The sequence below is a fragment of the Acomys russatus genome, chromosome 12 (assembly GCF_903995435.1).
Source record: "Acomys russatus chromosome 12, mAcoRus1.1, whole genome shotgun sequence".
Classification (NCBI taxonomy): Eukaryota; Metazoa; Chordata; class Mammalia; order Rodentia; family Muridae; genus Acomys; species Acomys russatus.
Genome location: NC_067148.1, coordinates 3,750,470 through 3,768,008, shown reverse-complemented (window position 1 = coordinate 3,768,008; position 17,539 = coordinate 3,750,470). Strand labels below are relative to the sequence as shown.

The 17,539-nt window shown below is 47.4% G+C and overlaps 1 protein-coding gene across 1 annotated transcript in view; it reads right to left on the bottom strand.

Annotated features, from left to right (window-relative positions):
- Myo1b (myosin IB) overlaps window positions 1-7,122 on the bottom strand; it is a 177,605-nt gene extending 170,483 nt beyond the window's left edge. The window contains exon 1 of the mRNA XM_051153807.1: window positions 6,946-7,122. The gene's annotated coding sequence lies outside the window, so the exon portion shown is untranslated. The remainder of the gene's footprint in view (window positions 1-6,945) is intronic.
- Window positions 7,123-17,539: the final 10,417 nt, after the last annotated feature.

Below are 17,539 nucleotides of genomic sequence, written 5' to 3'. Positions count from 1 at the left end.
GCATCCAGCATGAAGCATAAAAGCTAATCACCCAAACCTCTTCTGAAGTAAGTTTTAAGACAAAACAAAACAGACCACACACACACACACACACAAAATGCCTAAATTGTACTGGCAAAATTTAGCCATCTCCAAAATCTCAGGGGACCTAACGCCCCTGGGAGAGCCAGCTTTGGCATCCACGTAGGCTTGTCTATGCTAGAAGGAAGGCCAGAGCCGCTGTACACCAGGTAGGTGAGGAAGCACATTGATCTTGTCTTTTCTGAGGACTCTGACGTCTAAAACTGCCCAGCTAGGAAGACTATAAGTTCTACTAACTCCCCTTCCCCTGCGCTTGCTCACAGTCTTCTCCCAGGCCACCTCTGCAGGGGCACTCACCCACCCACACCATTTCACACAGGCCACCTCTGCAGGAGCACTCACCCACACCATAACACACTGTATCACTCCTGAGCTCACTGTGTCTACAGCACACTGAAGACCAGAGGCCACCTGAGCTCCCGGGAAACTCCTAAACAGCGCCCAACTCCCACAGAAACAGATATGGGGTTGCCGGGTTTAGGGGGCCGACAAGAAAGATCACCAGGCAGGGTCTGGCTTCCCAGACCCAAGTTTCATGGAGCCAAGAATCAGGACTGGGAGGTAAACACAAAATTCAGAAAAGAAGGCTGAAGTGAGGGAAACCAACCCATTTTCCCAGCTGCGGGCCAGCCAGGGCACACACAGGGAGCCTGACTCTAGAGGACAAGGTAAACAAAGATGGAGGAAGTCTCTCTCCAAAGCGGTGCTCCCTCAAAATCCTTACAATTCAGTCTTTAAAGATTGCCCAAGGCTGGTGAGATAGTTCAGCTGGTAAAAGTGAACGAACACTATGACCTAAGTTTGATCGCTGGAGCCCACGTAAAGGCAGAAGGAAGGAAAAACCTATGCCACATAACACATGCCTGCATACACTTCCAATAGCAATGTACCAAGCACTTAGTGAACACTACCACGAACGGCCCATAGCACTACATGAGCTAGGAAGGTGATGGCTAACATCAACTTGGCAGAATCTAGGCCCTGGGTATGTCTGTGGTGCTAAGGTGCAAAGACCCAGCCAGTGAGGGTCTGTGAGCAACATCACTCTCTAGCTAGTATCCTGGACTACATAAGCAGAAAAGGCGAGGTCAGCATCACCAATCAGCAGGGATGCACTACCCTGACTCCAGCTGCTTCGAGCTCCTGCCGCCTTGACTTCCCAACTAGGGCTGACAGGACCTTGAAGTGTGAGCCCAAAACAACCTCTTTCTTAAGCTCCTTAGTCAAGGTTTTTTTTTTTTCCTCGAGACAGGGTCTCTCTGTGTAGCCTTAGCTGTCGTAGACTGGAATTGTAGACCAGGCTGGCCTTGAACTCACAGCGATCCGCCTGCCTCTGCCTCCGGAGTGCTGGGATTAAAGGCGTGAGCCACCACGCCTGGCCTAGTCAAGGTATTTTAACAGAGGAACAGGAACAAAGACTAAGACAGAAATATCCCTCCTTTATGGACTTGTATATCTTTGCTCAACACAGCCCTTAAAACACAAACACGCCTGAGAGAGTGGTGACCTGGCAGTCAGGGTGAACCCAGGAGGAAAGGACACTGGAGCTAAGGACCTGTTGGCCTCCGTGTGCTGTTCCCGCCTTTGCACACAATGGTTCTGAACCCTCCAGGCTTTGGACCTCAGGGCCCAGGGCTTGAATCTTCTCGCACCATCCTGAGTTGAAGGAAGCAAAGCCCAGGACAGAGCCGGCACCTGGGCTGCGTTTCCTGCCTCTCTCCCGCTTGTTTATTTTCAGCTTTTGTCTGGGCAGCATGTGTGTTGCCTTGGCCTTGATCGCCACAGCTGTCACGGGCATTTTCCCCATCTCAACAACATCCAGTCTCTAGGCACATTCATCTGCCCTGCTACTCTGTCCTTGGAGGCACAATGGATTTCCTTTATTATTTTTGAAAGATGTCAAATACAGGGCCTCACACCCACCGGGTACTTAACTAAATATGAACGGATGAAGAAGGTACCCTCAAGTGTCAAGGCCAAGAGACCGCTGCCCGGGAAGGAGCCCACTGAGCACCTTTCTCCCCACCACCAAGCACTGCTCTGGACAGGTCTGTAGGAAGGTACTCACAGCTGAGAACTTAGCACACTCTCAGAGAATTAATGACACAAAGAGAGCAAAGTCACTGCTGTGCCATTGACCCTGAAGACTCAATAGTAACCTGGGCTGAAATACTTAGACAAGGAAAGGCACAATTTACAGCCTCTAAATTTATCTTAGGAAATTATATATATATGTGTGTGTGTGTGTGTGTGTGTGTGTGTGTGTGTGTGTGTATGTACAGTGTATATGTGTGTAGTAGTGTGTGTGTGCATGCGTGTGTGTGTGTGTGTGTGTGTGTGTGTGTGTGTGTGTGTGTAAGTGGAGGAGGAGTGTGGTTTTTTTTTTAACCTGCCCAGGAGCATTCTGAGAACTCCATAAATAATTCAATACAGAGCTCCATCCTGCTCCAGTAGGTGGTGGTCACTCTTGGGCCAAGGTCTGGTCTCTGCCCAGCACCATCCGCTGTTCCAGCCCAAGGATACAGGTCACCTCTGTCCCCCTTTTATATTGATGTCTAAACTAGTTCACTTCCCAGCGGGGAAGGGCTAAGCACACAAATCATGTGGAATGTGTGTTCCCACAGAACTCAGTAATGTGATGATCTCAGAGGCCCAGCGAAGGAAGACCCTTGACACTTCCTAAGGAAGACTGTCTTCTGTAAAAGGCCCCTGCCAGCCCAGGAAGCATGTGCTGAGAAAATCCTTAGCCCGCGGCTGCGCGTGTTTCCAATTCTGATGTCCCACTTCCTCTCTGCATCGCATTCCTTCTGTGGCTCAGCTGAGGAGCAAAGTGCAAGCTCTTCAAGGCTTTCAGATAAAAAGAGCTAAAATGGATTTCAAGACATAGAAAATGTATAGCACTATATAAAGCCGACCTCTACTCTACCCGTTTGACATGTTGTTTAAAAAGAACTTTTCTTGGGGGGGACAGTTTTTGAGATAGGGTTTCTATTCGCTGACCTGGAACTCACAGCAATCCGCCTGCCTCTGCCTCCCCAGTGCTGGGATTAAATGCGTGCACCACCACGCCTGGCAAGAATTTATTTTTAAATGCTGGTCGCCTAACTTCTTATAAATAAAGGTTGAAGCTTCAGTAAATTAGGTGTAGTAGCACATGACTGTAACCCCAGTGTTCGAGAGATGTAAACATGGCAAATTCCAGGCCAGCCTCGACTACACAGCAAGACTATTTCAAAAACACCAATAAAGGTGTTTTTCCTGGGAAAGCACTTGGCCAGCATGCAAGAAGCCCTGAGTTCAGTCTCCAACACCTCCTAAAACCAAGTTAAGGAGCCGGAAGCAGGAAAAACAGATGTTCAGGGTCATCCTCAGCTACATACTGAGTTCTGGTCCAGCCTGGGCTACATAAGACCCTGGTGAGGTGGTTTTTAAGTATTGACATAAACCTTTCAAATGGTGCTGTCTTAAAGTAGTGATGTCACTATCCTGGCCTTCCAAAGCTATTTCAGTGTGGCTTTAGGAAGAATCAACTGTAATAAACATGAAATTGATTTGGAGTCTGCAAAGAGCTAATCAATAAATAACATTCAAGTTGTGATTATTCATATGATTGTTTGTTTATTGTTTGAGACAGGGTCTTTCTACATAGCCTGGAACTCAGTCCATGCTGGTCTCTAACTCACTGTCTGCCTCCGCCTCCGCCTCTGCCTCTGCCTCCAGATAACTGGGATTAACACTGTTCAGCACCAGGCCCCGCAATCACACAGTATTTAGTTAGAATACGGACTTTAGAGCCAAGCAGCAGTCAGACTGCACTCTGTCACTTACAAGATACCTGCACACACACAACTATAGTGCAAGAGGCAACGTACAAGCCAGGGTGCTGCCTCACACATACAATCTCAGTACTCAGAGGCCAGAGCAAGAGTTAACTGCCTTGAGTTAACAGCCAGCCCAGGTTAGACAGCGGTTTCTGAGACAGTCTGGGACACAAAGTAAAACGAAAACCAAACAAAAATTACTTTAGCTGAGCATGGTAGGCTGTGCCTGTAAAACCAGCCTGAGGGTGGGAGAAGAAGCGAGGTTCCAGGGCAACCTCAAGGAACAACAATGAATTCTAGGCCAGCCTGGGCTAACTGAGACCTTTGGCCAAGTTGTTTTAAAGATTAATACAGTGATGGTGCCTATAAAACGTAACTAGCGCTAGCTTATTCAATTTAAATCTGGATGTCTAGCTGCTGAAAACAGGGGACCAGAGGTAGGAGACAAACCTCACCCAGGGGGTCAAGTGGTACAAGCACAGGCACAGTGGATGCTGAGGACACCACAGTTCTCTTCTTCGACAGATGTCCATCCCACTCCCAGCCCACACCCTTCCCCAGCGATGTCAGTCCATCCCTATTGTTGTAGACGGCTGTGCAGAGAAAGTCAGGCCTAACTCCAGACTTGACAAAGTGATGAGTCACCCCCGAAGGGGTTCAGCCTGTTGCCAGACTTATCACACAATCCCACATCCATTGGGACAGGCAGAGGGCAGAAAGCAGCTATTTGAGGAGTGTCCCATTCATGTCTCTCCAGTAGCCGTAATGCGCTTATGCTCTACATTTTGTTAATGCATGGACCCAAGAGCACTTGGGAGGAATCCAACAGAACGCACATGAATGAAAAGCCTAGAACAGCAGGATAACAACAGAAGAACGTCCCTCTGTAAACTGCCCATGCCACAGCGCCTTGCCAGGCAGTGTCAGTTGTAATGACAAACAACTTCACACTTGGACACTGTCCCAACTCCAACCTCACTTCGTCGCCGTAATGGCTTTTGAGGACATGTTCCACAACTTTACAGCCTGGCCTGAAAGCCTGACCACATCCCCTTCCAAAGAGACAAGCCCTCAGCAGGCGCTTACACAGCTCTTTTCCATTACCACGTAGTGGGCACAAAGCATTTTTTCCCCCCAGAGTAAGCGCCCAGTTCGCCTTCTAAGGTTAAAAGGCTTTCAGCTTTGGTTCCTCTTAACAGCAATGGGCCAAAGTAGTGGTTTCATGGTGGCCCCTCAGCTTGTCCAAAAGGCAATGCTGGTCCCAGGCAGAGGCTGTTAAGTTACCCCCACAGTAATTCTAACCTGCAGTGGACTTTGGGTCTCTTCCATCAGCGTCCCACAGGCATAGCCATCAATGCCTGGAAATGTCAGCCTCCTCCCAGTTTCACTTGGAATACCCTGTCCAGAAAGCAGCCATCACTCGATCCCCAAGGCTCGCCCCCACTCCCGAGACGGCCAATCCTTCTGGGATTCTTGATTCCAATCTCAGACCGGGTCACCTTAACAAATGCCTGACATACTACATTCAATTCTACTCCTACAAGAGAGAGAGAGAGAGAGAGAGAGAGAGAGAGAGAGAGAGAGAGAGAGCGAGAGAGAGAGAGCGCAAGAGAGAAACACTGTCAGGCAGTGTTCTCTCTCCTACTCCAGTGGGTCCACAGGAAAGCCCGGAGCACTTAAAGCCATGCTCCAGTCTCAAAACGCAAAGCTAAAATGAGTGTGGGGTGTCCTGTGTGTCCCATTCCTCCCCCCACTCCCCTCCCCAGACTAATGACAAAAGAACTTCAACTCACCGTTACATCATCTGATTCATTTATTTAGCAATCCGATTTCCTGGTGCTTCCCAGGCCACAAATATGCTTGGGAGACCATCATAACTATATTGTACGATAATGGAGAAAAAACCATTTTTGTCAAAAGGATTCTATATACAACTAGTCGGGTGTGGTGCCACACACCTTTAGTCCCAGCACTCAGACGGCAAAGGCAGGAGGATCTCTTGAGTTCCAGGTCAGGCAGGGAATAAACCATGTCTCAAAAAGTTTTAGGGGAGGGGTTTGGTTCGGTTTTGATTTTAGTTTTCTGTCAGCCTATTAGAGTCACAGTGAAATCCACAGATACACACGCACACAAATATCCTCATTCATTTAAAAAAAAAAAAAAAAAAAAACTCTTTATCCATTATAACTAGCAAGATCTGCATTCAGCAAACTCCTATAGCCAGAGCCTAGAACTTCAAGGAAGAACAGAACTTGTTGCAACAATTAGTGCTAGGCCGTAGCATGAACAAAGCACTGCAAATAAACTCCACAGGCCTTCAGACAGAAGGTTGTGTTAGTAATTAACTCCAACGCACTCTCATCACCCCCCTCCCCAGCGCTCCACCCGTCCCAGCACCCTCCAGGGCTCCAGTTCCCAATCTGGTTTCCATTCGAGCCCCGCCCCCTTCCCCTAGCCTCTCTGGGACTGTGAATCAATCCCATCCCGGGCAGGAAACGGGACCCGGGGCAGCCCCCTCCGCTGTGGCGGAACAAAGGAGCGGAGCGCAGCTGCACGCCCAGGGCGAGCCACCGGGTCCTGCGCCCCGCCTCGTGTACCGCGGCCAGGGCACACCGCACCTGAACCCCACTCCCCAGGACGTCCCATTGTTCTGTCTCCGCTTCTCCTTCCCACAGGAAGCCATAGCGTGTCCTTCCACAGAGCCCAGAGCCAGGAAACTCCAGTGGGCCAGAGGGATGGAGGAGGGGTGCGGGTGGAATCACAGAAAACGGGGCTCCCCAGTGCCCATAGGTACGAAACAGATATCACAAAGTGAGAGAGCAACTTAGTTTACAACCCCCCACGCGCCTCCCCCGAAGCCACACGGAGCCCAGATCACCCTCGACGACCTCGAGCGCGCGTGCGTTCATGCTGGAGCGCCGCCGCGTCCCCCAGGAGCGCCCCGGGAGTCGGGGAGCCGCGCTCGCAAGCTGCGGCTGAGCCCGGGGCCGCGCGCACAAAGGCACGGGCGGGAAGGCTCACGGCACGGGAAAGCGCAGCATACCTCGCCCGGCGCCCGCCCTGCCGCTCCGCCTCCGCGTGCTGCTCGCTGGCCTCCGCCTTGGGGAATGCGGGTGCGACCCGATGCGGGGCTCGTGCCACAGCTGCTGCCGCCGAGGGTCCCGCGCTGCTCAGCCGACCGCCCGTCCCGTGCACCCACACTGCGTCCGCCCGCCCGCCCGGCTCCGAGTGCGCTGGCTTCGGGCTCGGCGGCGGCGCGGCCACTCCCCTCTCCCCGCGGGGGCGGCGACCTTGCCGCCCGGACGCGCCCCTCGCTCCTGGGCGGCCGCTCACAGGGACTCAGGCCACACAGCGCCCCCCGGTGAGCACCCTGGCGGGCGGGGACACCCAGGGACGCGCGCTGGCCCTTCACCTTGGTCACTGCAAAATCCGCGAACTGCAGAGCAGAAACGCAGAGCCAGCTGGAGGAGGCTGGCCGCGAACACCGGAGAGAACATTCCTTCTCCACATTGCCTCCTCCGCTAGGTCAAAGTTTGGGTGCCCAGGAATATCACAAAATGCTAATTTACTGAAAGAGAAAACAGCCTGCCATTCAAGGCTTTTATTGTCACTGTCACCCACATATGTATTGAATATAGGGTTAGGTATTGAGTGATGACTGACAGTCGTTTGCCATGGTCTAGGGAATCAGACCCCCCCCCACCCCCAACTGCTTACTCCAGCCGTCCTCACCACGCGGGGATTCAGGACAAGCCACGTGACCCTGGCTCTGGCTTCTTCCTGGAAGAGGGAAGAGTGTTCATCAAACTTACTCATGGGGTTAGGTGAGGATTACGTGTCTAAGGTGTTAAACGCACTGCAGACACAGTAATTATTACTCATGAATCTAAAGACTTCATCCTATAATGAAATAAATTGCCATAAATGGGGCCAGGTTTAAGTGCACTGACCTATATCTGGGAACTGTCACTAAAATTAGGTGAATCAAAGATTGCAAGCCTTATATAGTCGCTCCCTGCCACAGGCACAAGAACTGCAAGCACCGGCATTTATCAAATGCCACCAGGACCTCTACAAATTGTATCTGCTTGGAATTCTGCCGTCATTGATGTCAGCATCAGCACCAGCTAGATCTTTGGTTGGCATACTGGGTTAAGCTCACACATTTTGAGTACTGGCTACAATTTTATTTAATCTTCACCAAAAAATCTGGGAGGTAACTTTCTTTCTTTCTTTCTTTCTTTCTTTTTTTTTTTTTTTTTTTTTTTTTTTTTTTTTTTTTTTTTGTAACTTTCTTATTTTTGTTTTAGAGAATGGGACCACCAAGGATAGAGAGAGACATTCCTTCCAGCTGGTAAGTGGCACAGCTGTGGAGAGACCCCTCCCCCCAATTCTCTGTTGTGTAACACAGGCAGGCTTCAAACTCAATATGTAGCCAAGGGTGACCAGCCGCTTCAAGTGGCTGAGTGCTTGGGGTAGCATGCGGACCCACCAGTCACCCCTGTTTCATGCCGTGCTGACGATGGATGATCGTGCACACCTGGCAGGCTCTCTGGCAACCCCACTGCGTTCCCCAGACCTAGAACTTTTGATCACAGACACCGGGCGTGCGTTAGTAAAGAGTTAGGATGAATCAGTGCCCAGTGGGACTGTAAGAGCTCAAGTCTTGAAGATGCCTGCCTCAAGGAGGGACGGGAGCCCTCGCTAAGCTGGAGTAGTTTTGCCTTTAGACCTCCCATAGTTGGGGAAACTGAGGCTTTCTACTTGCTTTCAAGTGGTTCCCAAAAAAGCACCAGCAATTAGTGGCTCCACTAACAGAGAAAAACAACCAAGAAATGATTTAAAAACCAAGTGAAAAGCAGCCTTAGAGCATGTCACAAGTATTTTTAAAAACATGGTTAACCTAATTTTCATAAACCTCAAGCTTTCTGAAGACGTACCGTAAGGGTTAAATATCCCTTTACCTTCCTGGCAAAAGCCAACCGATCAAGAACTTTTTAGAAAAGATTAAAGTTCTTCTAACAGTTGTCAAAAGTTAATAAATCCACCAACTACAAAGGCATCTTTTTAAAACTTTCTCCTTGGTCTTTCTGGAGGAAATAGAGTGTATAAAGAAAGACTTTTATTAAGAGCTTGAGGTGGCACTCGGGAAGCAGAGGAAGGTGGATCGTTGTGAGTTCAAAGCCAGCCTGGTCTACAAAGTGAGCCCAGGACAGCCAAGGCTACACAGAGAAACCTTGTCTCGAAAAACAAAAACAAAACAAAACAAAAAAAGAGCTTGAGGTGGAAACATAAATTATCTAGTCCAAGGATCAAAGGCATCTAGGGTCCAGGCTTCACCCAAAAGGCTGGTGCAGAGGCTCATGGCAGAACAGCGGACTCTTGCCACGCTGCGGTGAGCACGCACAGGAGGGAAAGTGTTCATGAAGAGAAATACTACCATCCTGTAGGATTGCTTATCTTCGTTATCTTACACTCTTTAAAAGCATTTTAGGGACCATCGAGGTGGCCCAGCAAGCAAAACACTCTGGCAGGTCTGCCAGCCTACACTTGATCCCCAGAACCTATGTAAAGCGAAGGAGAGAAATAACTCCAGATTTTTCTCCCCAGCCTCCACGGGTGTGCCCTGGCACCCCAGCACATCCCTCAACAACAGCAATAACGAATAGAGTTTTTTCTTGTTGTTGTTGTTGTTTTCTTCAAGACAGGGTTTTTCTGTGTTATTTTGGCAGTCCTAGGCTCGCTTTGTAGACCAAGCTGGCCTCGAACTCACAGCGTTCTGCTTGCCTCTACCTCTTAAGGTTTTTTTTTAATAGCATAAATGTTTTTGATGAGTTCAGCAGTAATACAAAAGGACAATGGCAGAACCGTAAAACCTACTCCTGACTTATTTTGGTATTAGCTAGCATAAGCATGGCCTACATGGCATAATTTCAGATATCTTCAGCATCCCTGTCTGAGCTGGCTCTGCGGTTTGGACCAGAAGGTTCAACATTCTCTGCCTCAGCTGGTTGGTTTTCTGTCAACTTGACATGAGGTAGAGTCCCTTGGGGAAAGAGAACCTCAACGGAGAAAATGCTCCCACTCGATTGGCCGGTAGACAAGGCTCTGGGGCATTTTCTTCATTGATGATTGAGGTGAGATGGTCCAGCTCCCTGTGGGTAGTGCCGTCCTGGGCCGTTGGTGCCAGATGCGGCCACACAGCAGGCTGAGCGAGCCATAGGGATCGCACCAGTGAGTAGCACCCCTCCATGGCCTCTGCATCTGTTCCTGCTCTGTCTTCCCTCGGTGATGGGCTGCTGCATTACGGAAGCAGAATAAATCCTTTCCTCCCAAGTTGCACTTGGTCTTGCTGTTGTATCACGGTGATAGAATGTGTAACTAAGACACTGCCTAGGTGTTTCTGTTGGTGTTTTGTTTTTGTTTTTCGAGACAGGGTTTCTCTGTGTAGCGTTGGCTGTCCTGGACTCGCTTTGTAGACAAGGCTGGCCTCAAACTCACAGGGATCCGACTGCCTCTGCCTCCCGAGTGCTGGGTTTAAAGGCGAGCGCCCAGCCTTGGTTAGGTGATTTATAAGTAGCAGGGAACTTCTGTTTTTTCTGTGTTCTCTCTTCTCATCTGCCCACCTCAATGCTTAGTTTTCACCCGCTTTTCTTATTGTTTGAGACCGAACATCTGTCCCTCAGCATGATTCAGAGGTCACAGAGGGGTGCTACAGAGGCCATAGAGGGATGCTACTTACTGGCTTGCTCCCCATGGCTTGCTCAGCCTGCTTCCCCCGCCCCCATTTATTTATTTAATCATTTTACAGCCTGATCGAAGACTCCTCCCTCCTCTCCTCCCAGTCCCACCCTCATGCTTCTCCCTCCTCATTCCCCCCCCCTTCTCAGGAAAGGGGAGGCCCCGCCCTTCAGCCTGCTTTCTTATAGCACCCAGGACCACCGGTCTAGCATGGCTCCACCCACAATGGGCTGGGCTCTTCCTCATTGATCATTAATTGAGAAAATGTCTTACAGCTGGATCTCTCTCATGGAGGCTGGATTTTCTCAAGTGAGCGTCCCTTCTTTCAGAAGACTCTACTTTGTGTGTCAAGTTGACATACCAGCACAATTTCCCACTCTTAAAAAAAAAAAAGAGCCAACTTACAGAAAATACCCTGACCTGCACCTGCACGCTGTCTCAGGAAACCTTCACACGAGAGAACTATCATCTTTACTATAATTTACAGATGGCGAAACCGCGGCAGGAAAAGCTAACTCTGTTGCTCACATTGCAGAGTTACAGCAGAGCACTCACTGTGGCTCCAGTCTCTGTCTTCTGAGTTCAGCCTCTTCCATCCTGCCTTGTCTCCTGCGCCTCAGAGGGCTTTTCATCTATAAGACCTTTTTTTTTTCTCCTGAAATTATTGTGTTATTTTCCTAGTCTTCCACAGACCGGAAGCACTAAATTAGTGGTTCCTAAGTATTTTCATGCAAAAGAAAAACTTGACATAGTTAAAGAGCACTTGGAAAATAAGTGCTTACTGCTCACATTATTATTTGAAACTCTGATTAATTAGGTAGTGCCTCTTTTTTTTTTTTTTTTTTTTTTTTTAATCTTTCTATGGAATTGCCAGACTCTGGGACTGAACAGTAAACATACAACTCTTGGCTATGCATTTTAAAAGCTGTAGATAAGTGGCAGCAAGGGACATAGAGAGGCAAAAAGATTCATAAAATTTCTCCACAGAAGAATCTGCAAACACGTTTGGTGATTTTTTTAAAAAGGGGGGGTGAGGTGGGGGGAATGAATTAAACACGCCCAATACAGCCATACCTTGTATACTCTAGGTTGCTTACTGTCTACTACACTCTCATAAACGTTGACCTCCATAACTGGATAATAGGCCTGCATATTAGACCTGTCGGTTTGAAAACACCAGGTCTAATGTAGTAATAACATTCCTACACCCTAGAAAACTTCTTCCTCCAAGAAAGGAATCATTAAAAATAAAAAGCAATTATTCTTTATAAAAACACACATATAGCAATGTAATTGGGTCATAGAAAACAAAGTATATATTTTTTTCCTCTAGAAATGGATTTGTCTGGCCCAGATTACTCTGGGCTTCAGATAAATCATAAAACCTTTGCCAAAAATTTAAATTGATGAATCTTATTCACCTGACATTTTATAATTTTAGCGTTTTGTCATTTCAACTAATTAAAAAATTTTCGTTTATTTCCTCTCAGGTGGTGGCAAGTTAGCAATGTCATGGCGAAGCCTCGCAGTGAAATCGTGAGTCAACCTGAAACATGGCTGGATTGTCACCATCTTCATTTTTTCCAGTGGTAACCAGGGAGCTTATCAAACCACTGCTGAGGAGATGTGAGGAGGCCTGCAGGAAAGAGCAATACAAATGGCTGCTGAGGGGTGCCCACCAGAGAAGACCGATCTGACTTGGGTTCAAGCAAACAGAAAGTCTTTAGTAGTCGGCTGGGTTTTCGGGATTCCAGCATAGCCCACGCCTTTCTCGGGCTGAGCTTTTAAGTACAAAAAAACAAACAAACAAACAAAAAACAAAAACAAAACCGCGTTCTGAGTTGACATACTTCTGTTAACAGCCAGAAGTAGAACTATGGAAGCTAAAAAGCATGATTAGGAGCTGGAGAGATGGCTCGGAGGTCCTGAGTTCAATTCCCAGCAACCACATGGTGGCTCACAATCATCTAAGGATGAGATCTGGTGCCCTCTTCTGGCTGCAGACGGTACATACAGGAAGAGCACTGTATACATAATACATTTTTAAAAATAAAATAAATCTTTAAAAAGCAATGTTATACATTTTGAGACTTTCTCAGAACTGTATGGACTTTGGCAGAGTAGGCCTTTGTGATGATAGCTCTGGGCTGAGTTTTATAGTCAGAATGGCACTTCCATCATGGAGTGAGTTGTGCTAAGGTCTGGCTCCCTGCTACAATGACTAAGTGAAAAATATTGCCTATCTATACTAAACAAAGACCAACTTAGACAACATATGAGGCTGCATTTCGTGTTAACTCCAATCCCTAAAAGTAAATATATTTGTCTCTAATGCCATTATTCATTTGACGTATCACTGTAGAAACGTGCAGACAGAGAAAGACCGTTGTGCGTTTCAAAAGTATCATAAACCTAGACGGTATACCAGCCAGTTCAGTGACTAGTGACAAAGTCAGCCAAGTTTACCCCAAAAATACAAAGCAGAGGTTAACAACAAGCTCGCTCATTGGTTGCGGGTTAACAGCAAGCTGTTTATTGGTAGAGGGTTAAAAGCGAGCTTCCTTATTGGTTGAGAGTTAGCAGCGAGCTCTCTCATTGGTCCAGCTGCGTTCTCTATCTTGGCCCCTGCTCAGGATAAGGAGATCCTTAGGGTGGGATTTGTATCTGTTTTAGTTCACTCTTTGTCCAAAGCCTGTGAGCATACCAGAAACTCAGTCTGTATTGTTTAATGAAGGTGGTGGCGATGGCGGTGGCGGTAGCGGTGACTTTGGCTTTTTGAAACAGGGTTTCTCTGTGTAGCCTTGGCTGTCCTGGACTCGTGTTGTAGACTAGGCTGGCCTCGAACTCACAGCGATCCGCCTGCCTCTGCCTCCCTGAATACTGGGGTTATAGGAGTGCGCCACCACGCCTCGCTACATGTTATATTTTAAGTAAGGAGTCAGCCTATAATCCCAGCCCTAAGATTTTTAGACAGACCTCAGAGCATCTTTTTTTTTTTTTAATTCCACTGAATGAAGTAAACCAAAAGCAAGTTATAGATTATTTAAGTTTCAAATAAAGTTGGGGCGCGCAGGTGTGGGAGAGAGTGCTTTAAAGAAAGTAGCACCCTTGGGCGCGGTGGTGCACGCCTTCAATCCCGGCACTGGGGAGGCAGAGGCACACAGGAAACCCTGTCTGGAAAAACCAAAACGAAAGAACGTAACACCAAAGCAAAACATGAAAACATGCGTTACATCATGAAAGGGCTAGACCGTATGGGCCAGAGCACTGACCAGAAACCGGACTCGCCAAGAAAAACGTGCCTCTCACTGAGTACACACATAACCTTTTCCACAAGACATGAGCAGAAATGTATTCTCCAGAAATCCATTCGTGTCCACAGAGGTAAGGGAAGAGAGCCGAGAACTCTGTCCCACACGCCCAGGGCCTTCTTGCCAGGCTCAGCTTCCACATGCGTGAGTTCGAGCCCCGCAGAGATTCACATCTCTTGATGCAGCTCACCGGCTCAAGCGCTTCCCACTGCGGAATAGCAGGTGTCTTCAAAAGGCTTTGATTTCCCTACGTGTTCTCCTTGCTCTTCTCTAGCTACTCCCTGGGCTACTTCCGGGTCCACTATGCTTGTAAAAGTCCACCATTTTGTAAATTTGGAAAACTTTACAGTTTTCTTTATGAGTCCTTATCGGCCAAATGCAGTGGTCACCATGCAGATGAAGCCAACCAGGAAAGACACTTTTTAGTGTCCAAATGATCTTCGTCCTACCCTGTCACTTTGGTTGGGGGGCGGGGGCGGAGGGATAACGCTCCAGATTACCAGCCTCCACTCTGAGGATTCCTTACATTCTAGTCACTCTTCCCTCAGGGCATGATAGTTAAGTAGACGACATTTGTCCTGCATCAAGAAGCCCAGTAACCTTTCAAAATCCCTGAGGACAGGGTCCAGAAATTCCAGGTCCCCCAGAGAGACCAGAATTCCCTTATGGAAAAGTGACATAGCGTTTACACAATGCATATCTTCTGCGCATTTTTTTCATCTCCAGACAAATTACAATTCTTAATACATTGTCTATGTAACGCAAGTGGATACTATACTATATTATTTACCAAATAACAAAAAGAAAGTATCTGCACATATCCAGAACAAATAACAATTTTTTCCCCTAAGTATGTCTCATCCTCATTGTGTAAATCACAAGGTGACAGAACCTGCTGCTACGGAGGCCTAACTGTATGAATCTGGTCCTGTCCAGAGGCTGGGATGATGGCTACGACTGTTAGCATCTGGGGCCACAGGGGTGAAAGGTCACACTTCAGATCTTTGGAACCTTGGATATACCTTCCTTTCCTTGGCACTATTCTCCAAGTTCCTACAAAGTGAGGGGGTAGGTTGCTTCTCCCAGGCTTCTCCGCGCCCCTCGCCATGCACACAAACCCGTAGATGCTATCCCAAGCACTTTAGGTCAGTCACACACACTTTGGGAGGGCAGGATTTCAGCTGGAGGAGGGGAGGTCTTCAAGAGCTGCCCTTACATTCCTCCCTCAAAGCATTTAAATATCAAGTTTCATATACTCAAAAATGAATGACCACAAGCTTTTTAATCTCAACATTTTTGGACTCAACATTTTTCTAGTCAGTAACCTATTACGGTAGCCACTTGGGTTGCCTTTTAAATATCACCCACACGCCCGCGCGCGCGCGCACAGACACACATACATACACACACACACACACAGGGACATGCACATGCATACACCCTGAACTTTGGGATTTTAAGCTGTATTTAATGTTTTTTCATTCAAATAATGCTTTAAATTTTAATACATTTTACTATAATGTAACATGCATTCATTTTACGATGGAAAATGCTAAAGCTGTCTCCAACTGGAACAAAATATACATCCTGGTCATGGTCCTTGTCACTGTTTTCTGAATTGGCCTTTTCTAAAATGCCGTCCTTGGAGAATTCCAGTTTTTCCTGAGCTTTGTCATCAGAAGGCAGTCTAATGAACTCATGCTGGGTCATGCGCACTAAAGACCTGGGTGCAAGGATGCAGGGCCCGGGCTTCTGTGCCACACACATTTCCAGATCTCTTCTAGCAGCATGTGAGGCATTTTCTGTTTCCTGAGCCCTGTGCTCACTTGTAGCAAGCAGAGGGAAGGAGAAGAAAGGTGAACAAGCAGCTGTGGGGGCTGCCTTGAAAGGAGTGGCACAAGGTGAGCTTTCAGTTACCACGTGTTACTGTCCGGGGCCCTCGGATCAGTCTGACAGACATAATCCAGAGCAAAAGAGCGAATTGGGTCAAGATTTTAGAAAGGACAATAGAGATGGAGGGTGTTATGTGCTTCGCACATATGCCCTCTCATCACTTATAAACAAGGACTATATACAGTACTATGGGCCTCGGGCTTCCGTGCCGCACGACTCTAACCCCAGTGGGATGGGGTTAGGGCCTTTGAGAGGCCAGTAGGTTTAGATGAAGTCATGCAAATGGAACTCTAATGGTGACATTAACGCATTCGTGAGGGAGGAAAACTGAGCCACATGAGGACACAGCGAGCAAGCCTACGAGTTGGGCAGCACCCTTATCAGACACTGCATCTGCCAATATTCCCAGACTCCAAAGCCGCAAGAAGTAAGTGTTAGCTGTTAAAGTCCCTAGTCTTCGTTATTTTTGTCACAGTAGCCCAACCTAATTTATATGGAACCTTGACAGGCTGTTTCTTTTCCTTTTGTTTAATATATTACTCTTGTGTGTGTGTGTGTGTGTGTGTGTGTGTGTGTGTGTGTGTGTGTACACACATGTGCCACAGCACAAACATGGAAGCAAAAGGACAAACTTCATGCAGTCAGCTCTTTCCTTTCACCGTTATGTGGGTCCCAGGGAGTAAGAGCAGGTCACCGAGCCTCATGGGGCAGCTGCTCTCTAAGCTGGTTGTGACCGTGAAGGTGGCAACTACTGGGTTTCTGCTTGGTAGCTCATTCATGACCCCTTGCTTGTTAAATCAAAAGACTACACACACCCCATCCCGGTTAGGTGCTGAGTGTCCAGTTGAATTTTGTATTCATAGCTTCAGTGAGTGGCAGCGACTGTCAAAACCCTAGAGTACATATATATATATATATATATATATATATATATATATATATATATTCAATGTATCTTTTGGGAAACTTTGCTTTTAAAATATAACCAGAGTTAGAAAGACAAGTCTTCTGGGTGAGTGGAAGTATTTGGAAAATTGAGCTGTGGTCCTCTGGGAGAAAGGGATTCATCTCATGACAATTTTGAAGAAACAAAGTTAGGTTCTTGTTAGCTTTTTTTTTTTTTTTTTATGTTAATACGTTCTCTATTTAATTATTCAGTAGTCAAGAAAATGTAACAATTATTACCATAGCCTTTACACTTTTGGGATAAATGATCTGGAATCATATAACATACGTAGTCATATTAGTTGTCTCAATATATGAGATTTGATTTAAGGTTATTTTTAGATATGATTTTTTTTTAATTAATTTATTCTTGTTACATCTCAATGTTAAAGTTAGGTTCTTGTGTTCACTGAAAAAGGAGCCTAGGTTGTAGAATTTCTCTCCTTCCAGTCAAGTGTTTATAAAGGCTTGACTGCTGGTCTCTGCTTATGTCCTCACTTCCTTCCTGCCAGCCCGTGGTGCCTATGACTACATTAACATGAGCGTCCCAGCATCCTCACAGATCTTTCGATTACCGCAGCGTCTTTGAGGCGGCTCCAGGTCCAGCCATCACTTCCCCCCACTGACCTATAGCAGTGCTTCCCTGCTTCCCTGCTACCTGCTGGATGCTCTTTCTCAGTATCATTTAGCATTTGTTCTTTAAGGGACCCTGCATGATCCTTTAAATGCCAGTGCTCCATTAGGGCC